Raw genomic sequence first — 7,884 nt, forward strand, 5'->3', positions numbered from 1 at the left:
AAGTAAGTAAATACAAGTGACTTTCTGTCCACAGCTGAGGATCTTAATGTTTTGAAGCTCGCTTCAGGCTGGGAATGATGTGATAAATTGTGACTGAAATGTATGTGTTAAACAGGTGATGTGTGCAGGTGAACTGGTGCTGTGGCTGCTGTGTTTATTGATGTTGTTATAACCGTATGAACAACAGACTGTAGTGCATTCCTTTGTTTTTCTGTTTTCATCCTCAGAAAACCTAAACAGTACGGCCAGCGTCAGCCGGCTGCCCGGTGACGACTGGAGCGTCCTCGTTTTCCTGCTGGATAAAGTTTCGGTGTTTTCTCAGGAAGCCCGTCTGCTCACCTCCAGCCGCTCAGCTGCCGGTGGAAACGCACCTCGTTTATGTTCTGTTTTCGCAGCGTTTCACGCGGTTTGCATGAAATTGTGCGGACAGTTGACAGTCGGCGCTCTGAAGGCCGGAGCGAGCCAAACCTCCGTCCCGGCTCCGTCTCCCAGCCGTCTGCAGGAATAAAAACATCAGAGCTGATGAGAGAGAAAAACACGACTGCAGTTTGAAGGAAACGCAGCCTCTGATAACTTAAGACAGATGGGAAAAAAAACAGTCTGCACAGAGTTTAGACGCAGTTTAAAGGCACTGAAGCCGCAGACAAGGAACACTTAGCAGAGTTTAGATTTTATCCTGTCGCAAAAAAGCTGCTCTGACTGACTTCAAGTAAACTGGTGATTAAGAGATAACTGTGTCAGACTCAGTTAGGAGTTTTTTTTTTATTTATAGTTTTGAAAATACAGAAAAAATCATTTATGACTGTATTTTTGTCAGTCTACAGCATGTATACATACATGTTTGTTAATGCTGCTTTCTTGGTGTCCTGGTAAAAAATAAATAAATAATGATAAATAATAATAATCATCAATGACAACCTGATTAATTAAAGGTTAGATAGAAATGAAAATTAAAAATGAAATTTAATTTATAAAATTAAGTAAATTTTATTTATTTATTTATTTATTTTTAATAATAATTCATTACAGATCTTAAAGGGTACCGGGATGCACCTTTTTTCCTGGCAGTGTGCTCTCAGGCTGCGGCCCTGAACGTCACACTCAGCTCCGTCAAGTTAGCTGCGGTATCAAACCGGAAGTGGGAGCCTTTCCTTCAATATTAAAACCTTATCTGTCATGTTTGGGAAAAAGAGCTCAAAGGAAAACAGTTTTCATGAGCCAGAGAGCCTCCTTTATTCTTAAAAAAAAAAAAAAAAAAAAAAAAAAAAAAAAACGAACTAATTGTAAATTAATGTTTTACTGGCTGTCAAGTGAATCAGTCAGACTGCCAGGGAGCATTTAGAAGTAGAGACTTTTATAGAAGTAAAATGTCAGTCTGTAGGTTTTCCAATTAGTCACTTACTTACTTACTTATTTTTTTAAGTTTAATTCAGAGAGTACTGACCAGAATGCTAATTATTTATTTACTCACTTACTTACATAGGCCGTACTGTTTACTTTTATTTTACTATGATTTTGCTTTTTTAAGTACCAACCAGAATACTATTGGTCTGTTTGTTTGTTTGTTTGTTTACACACTTAGTGACTTACTTACTAATTTAGAAAGTCACAACTGGAATACCATTTATTTACATATTTATTTATTTATTTATTTATTTATTTATTTATGTTCACACTTAAGCCCTGCTTACTTACTTTCTTTTCTTTTTTTCTTTTTTTTTTACTTTTATTTAGAAAGTACAAACTGGAATACTATCTATCTATCTATCTATCTATCTATCTATCTTTATTTATTTATTTATTTTCGCACTTAGGTCCAGTTTACTATTTTTTTTTTTTTTTTTTTTTAAGTTTTATTTCGAAAGTCCGGGGCGGAAGCGGTGTGCGGCAGCTCGCGCAGCCTGACGCCGCGGCGCGCTGACACATCTCCTCCTCCTCCTCCTCCTCCTCCTCCTCCTCCTCCTCCTCCTCCTCTCTGCTCGCCATTGTGTGCAGCTCGGCGCCTGGAGAGCAGCAGCGGGCTCCGGGCGCAGCGCAGCGACTCTCGGCGTCTCACTTCCATGTTGCCTCGTCCGGCCGCGGCGCTTCTGGCCTCCCATCGACAGCCAATGCAGCTCTGCGAGCCCTGGATGGGACTACATGTGGTGGGTGACACACACACACACACACACACACACACACACACACACACACACACACACACACACACACACACACACGATCGCACACAAACACACACATTACACACAAGTTATGTTGATCTCGCTGGGACGCCTGATCGCAGCACGGAGCTCATTCTAACTTGGGCAGCAGAAGGTGTGTATGTGTGTGTGTGTGTGCGTGTGTGCGTGTGTGTGTGTATTTCTCCCGTGTTGTTGCGGTGCAGCGCCGCACTTCCTCCCCGGTTGTTCCTACCCGCGTTGCAGCCGCACAGGAGCTCCTTCCCCGGCGGAGAGCAGCAGCTTTTATATGTAAATGCGGTGGGAGCTGCCCCCGGGCTGCTGCGGAGGGTGTAGCCGGGATCGGGTGCGTGGTGGCAGGTGGTGGGGAGCAGCCATGATCCGGAGCTCCGGAGGTCTGCAGGACTGGAACCAGCTGCTCTGACAGGCTCAAACTGGGGCCACTGGTTCAGCCACATGGGCTTTCTGCATGCAGCTGAGACACACAGGCAGGAAATACTCCAAATGATACATCACACATGATTAATAGTGGCTAAAAAATAACCTAAATAATAATGTAATTATCGAATAGTATGTCTGTGGTGGTTCATAGTGAGTTTACAGCCACACTTGTTAAATTTTTTGATATTTTATAACCGATTGTATAACCAAAATTCCTGTAACACTCTTATAGGGCCCTATAGTGAGTCTATGGTATTCCATATAGTGAGTTAATAGCGACCTTATTGCTTATTATTAATGCTATTTACAATATAGTCAGCTTTTTATTACATAAAAGGCTTTAACCGCCTTTATAAGCTACATATAAATGTTTATCAAATCATGTTTTATCTGTTAAAGCCTGTTTCTTGCTGAAATGTGACCTAGACTGCTTTATAGCCATGCTTTCCAAAAAAAAAAAAAAAAAAAAAAAAAAAAAAAACAGGTCAGGGGCTTGAAAAAAGGCAGAAGCCAGATGAGCACGACTAAAACAGGGGGAGTGATGTTCACAAAGTGCAGAAAGACAGAAAGTCAGAGTGCATGTGGAGTTGAAGCCGAGTTTGCTGCGAGTTCACTGCACACACAGCGAGGCTCTGTGGGCGGAACAGGCAGCAGAAACCGTGTCGTGTTTTTCTGAACGTATGACATATTTGTGCCGGGCTCTGGCTGCTGGCCGGCTGCAGGTCAGAGGTCAGCCAGCTTTACATTTGCAGTATGTGCCTGGCGTTTGGCTGCAGCTTTAAAGGGCTTCTCGCCTGCCGGGGGAAGAATGTGGTTCAGCAGTTTAAAGTCGAGCAGGCGGAGCCACGGCAACTTAGTTTTAGTGAGAACTGACGGACATTCATGCGGCTCGCAGCACAATCGCCACTTTGTGCGCATTATGTAAGAGCAGCGCTGCTTTAACGTTTGGCTCGTACAGTGGACACGATGGGAGTCACAGTCACTTTGTGTTAACAGACTGCTGGCCAGCACAAGATGAAGAGGAGATGGAGCGTGCACTGCAGGGCACGCACCGATTCAGGCGAAAAAAAGCTGTATTTTTAAGGTGATTCTACGTTTCTGGACACATTTAGTTTGTGTTTTGGCCCTGGAAGCATCTGTAATCGCCACAAAGGCAAAAGTAGTGACGTTTTTTAATAAATCAGTCCATGAAATTGCATTTGTACAGCACATTACATCGAGCAGCGTGCCGTACAAACCTGTTAGAGACACTTTAGGCTCGAGCAAACGACGAAAACAAGACAGCCAACATGACGAAGGCACACGAGAGCAGGAGGAGAAAGGTTTGAAAAAGAGTAGCCAGTGGAATAAATATCTTTTATAAACGCGTGGTGGCTAAACAGCGCAGTAAAGCAGCTCGTTCAAAGCGAGCGCGGTGCTGGTTGTTGAGCCCGCGGCAGAAAGACGAGGCCTCGCCGACGCCGGGCCTCAGAATGTGAGCAATATTATGCAAATGCACTGTTTGCATTTGAGCTTAAAAACTTGAAGAAGTGACTTCTGGATGTGCTTATGAGTCAGAGCGGCCGGCAGAGCAGCAGGGTGTATCCTGCAGTCTGCCACCAAACACACACACACACACACACACACACATTCCTTTTCCATGACTAAAGTCCACCTTTGCTTCCCGGACGCTCTGCCAGTTCAGCCCCAGTTCAGTTTCCCTGAATCCCGGCCGCTCCGCTCGGCTTGCAGCTTCACCTGAATCCTCCTGCCACCTCGCCCCCACGTCGGCTCCCGGCTCCTGGTGGAAGGCATCGCGCTCGGAGGCGGCGTGTGCGTACTTGCCTGGCAGAGCGGCCCGGGCAGGCGGGCCGGAGTGCCAGGCAGCGAGGCGTTCAGGCGTTCAGCCTCTTTCTGTGGTTTCTGACATGAGCGGCGGCCAGCAGCAGCTCACTTACGGATTAAAACCTCTTTTCCTGCACGGAAACCTCAAATTTCAGTGAAAAACACCCGTCATCCTCTCATGGCTTGCTTCACCTGAGCTATAATAAATGAGGTTTTGAGGGATTGTTAGTAGGATACGCTTTAACGGAAAAATCCACTTTGAAAAACGGCTGCTGGTGATGCCCTTTACCTTTTAAAGGAATAAATACTGCCAGGGTTTTGGGCGAAATCGCCTTTTTCCAACTTTCCCAGACTAAAACAAGATGTTGGACACCATTTCCACCTCTGGACGTCCAGTGGCTCAGTTCCTATGGGTAGCATTTTGTGTTAGCTTAGCATAAAGACTTGAAGTCTATGGGAGTCGTTAGCCTGGCTCCGTCAAAGTGAAAAAATAAACCTTCCAGCAGCTCAGAAGCTGTTTAATTTGCACAGTGGATCATGAGGATTTGAACTTCACGTCTTGGGACCGAGCCACTGGACGTACAGAGGTGAAAGCAGTATCGAACGTCTTGTCTCGGCCTGGGTAAGATGGAAAAAGCGGATTTTCCCCCGAAAACGCTGGAATATTCCTTTAACTTCCACCGTTGTTTGGCTGCAGATTTGTTGCTGTTTCTGAAGGACAGTCGGCGTCAGGCTCCTCTACAACGCTAACTTCTTCAAGAGTCGCCGTCGTTGTTTGATTTTAAAGTTGGCGTGCCGCCGCGTCTCGCTGTCTCCGTCACCTGAGCCCCTCCCAGCGTGCTGATTGGTCGCTCGGTCGCTCGGTGACGCTCTGGTCGCAGCGCTGACGGTTTGGTGAATTGAAGTGTTTCAGTGATTTTACACATCAGATGTAAAGCAGCTGGTGCTAAACGCTGCCAGCACACACCTGCTGTCTGGGGCTCGGCAGAAAGCATTCTGGGAAATTAGTGACTGGAGCGGAGGTGGTGGGTTTAGTAAAAGAGTAAACTAGTTAATTTCAAAATAACTCGCGGACGGTGTTGAACATCAGGGGAGGAATTTTCTTTTAACTTCACCAGATGCAGTTTCCAATTTACCAACAGCTTTTGAATATTTTCCGAGGAAGAAGCTGCGGCTGCGTGATATGTCGATGTTATTTTGGTATCGTGATATGAAACTACGAATCGTCTGGGATTTCAGATATCATAATATCGTGACATGGCATGAGTGACGCCTTTTCCTTTTGAAGAAATGCAGTTTTCTCAACTTATGAGATTTTTCTCGCTGTTCTGTCGTTTGTACCTGCTTGGTTATCATATCTATGACTGAAGACTGTTGATCCAAAATCTGTTGTGCTAATATATCTGAATACACCAGTAGTCCCTCTTACAGTGTCCTTATGGAGGTGTTGTCAAACATGTGATGATGTTGGGTTTTGTCGGTGTGGCCCGGCCGCAGCAGAAGACTGATGGTGTTTCTCCACAGCCGCCGTCTGTCTGAGCCTCGCGTCTGCAGGTTTTCATCCCAACCAAACACCACAGCAGCTGATCTCCCTGCTCTCTTCCTCCTGTGTGTCTGAAGCTGTGTTAATCAGTGAGATCAGCTGCTGTGCGTGTGTGTGTGTGTGTTTGGGATGAAAGCCTGCAGACGTGCTGCTCTGAGCTGAAACCTGGACTGAGCGGCTGTCAGGTGTTGCTGTGCAGCAGCGGCAGCAGGCGAGCTGCAGGATCCAGAGGCTCCTGCAGAAATCTGCACTGCAGGAATTAAAAAAACACTGTGTGTGTTTGTGAGTGTGTGTGTCTGTGTGTGTGTGTGTGTGTGTGTGTGTGAGTGAGTGAGTGAGTGTGCTGCTGCTCTCAGGATGACTAAACACCAGAGCCTGCTGAGCGAGAAATGTCCTGTAGGCAGCTGCTCCCTGAAAGATCCCACAGTGTGACAGTAACACTCTGATCTTTGTGTGTGTGAACCGCCACCATACACACACACACACACACACACACTCCAACTGATTCTTTACAGCAGCAGTGTGACTTGTGTGTTTGTGTGTGTGTGTGTGTGTGTGTGTGTGTGAGAGAGAGCGTCCTGTAACGCAGAAGTCGCGGGTTTGCTCCCTGTGGCGTCTTGTTTTCCTTCTTCAGTCTTGAACCAGAGTGGAAAAGTTCACTTGGTTGTATTTTTGTGTTTTGTTTGTTTTGCTTCACACAGACCAATTACAGCTGACTCACAGCTTGTAAACAAAGTCACATGACTCACAAGCGGCTTGCTGATTGGACGGAGTTGTGGTAATGTGTCGTGCTGCCAGCTTAGAGATTCCAAACCAGTCGGATTTCACTTCCTGTAACTTCAGCGGGAACGTGTGTGTGCTCTTTGCTGTAACTTAGCAGGTCATAAGAGTTTATCTGGGCTGCTGTCTCTCTCCCCTGAAACACACACACACACACACACACACAGCTCTGTGGTTAGCTATTTTGGTGCCATCAGAGTTTCTTTTCACCTGGAAAAATTAAGCAAACTAAAGGAGGAGGCCCTGTGGAGTTTGGACAAACAAGTTCTTAGAGCCTCTGCAAACTTTTATCCACAGTTTTATCCCATTAACATTTTACATTTTATTGATAGATGTTCATATCCAAAGAGGACAAGAAAAAAACTGTTTTTAATATTTGAGTTTGAGTGGTGTCGTTGAGTGGTGTCAGGAAACCGCCCAGAGTTGGAATGAACGAGCTCGGTGTGAACGCACCGCAGTGACACGGTGACTCTCAGCGTGTTGAGCTGTATCTGTTACTACGAGAGTGACGAGTCGCCGTGTGTCCGCTCTCTGATTGCTGTCTCCTGAGGTCTGTCGCTCTCACACTGAACTCTGCTTGGACCCTGCAGGCGCCTCGCTGTGTCGTCCAAACAGTTCAGTTCAGGTCAGCTGGGCTTGTTTGTAGCTTCCTGAGGACGTTTCACTTCTCATCCAAGAAGCGTCTTCACTTCTGACAGACAGGTGGGGAGTCCCAGCTGTTTCACCTGAGTGGGACGTTGTCTGATTTATTGTCCAGGCCTCGTTTGTGCTCATCCCTGTCCTTAGTGTCGATAGGGTCACCTGGCTCAAGAAGTGAACGACAGTCGTTATGGTCACCTGGCTCAAGTTAACGACAGTCGTTAGGGTCACCTGACTCATGAAGTGAACGACAGTCGTTAGGGTCACCCGACTCAAGGGTTAACAACAGTCGTTAGGGTCACCTGACTCAAGAGTTAACGACAGCCGTTAGGATCACCTGGCTCAAGAGTTAACGACAGTCGTTAGGGTCACCTGGCTCAAGAAGTGAATGATAGTCGTTAGGGTCACCTGGCTCAAGAGTTAACGACAGTCGTTAGGGTCACCTGGCTCAAGAAGTGAATGATAGTCGTTATGGTC

The 7,884-nt window shown here is 46.2% G+C and overlaps 1 protein-coding gene across 1 annotated transcript in view; it reads left to right on the forward strand.

Moving 5' to 3' along the window:
- Nucleotides 1–1,990: 1,990 nt before the first annotated feature.
- The window catches only part of LOC115366658 (SERTA domain-containing protein 2-like), a 21,267-nt gene continuing 15,373 nt past the window's right edge, over nucleotides 1,991–7,884 (forward strand). The window contains exon 1 of the mRNA XM_030062218.1: nucleotides 1,991–2,144. The gene's annotated coding sequence lies outside the window, so the exon portion shown is untranslated. The remainder of the gene's footprint in view (nucleotides 2,145–7,884) is intronic.

Source organism: Myripristis murdjan, chromosome 1 (genome assembly GCF_902150065.1).
Source record: "Myripristis murdjan chromosome 1, fMyrMur1.1, whole genome shotgun sequence".
Taxonomy (NCBI): Eukaryota; Metazoa; Chordata; class Actinopteri; order Holocentriformes; family Holocentridae; genus Myripristis; species Myripristis murdjan.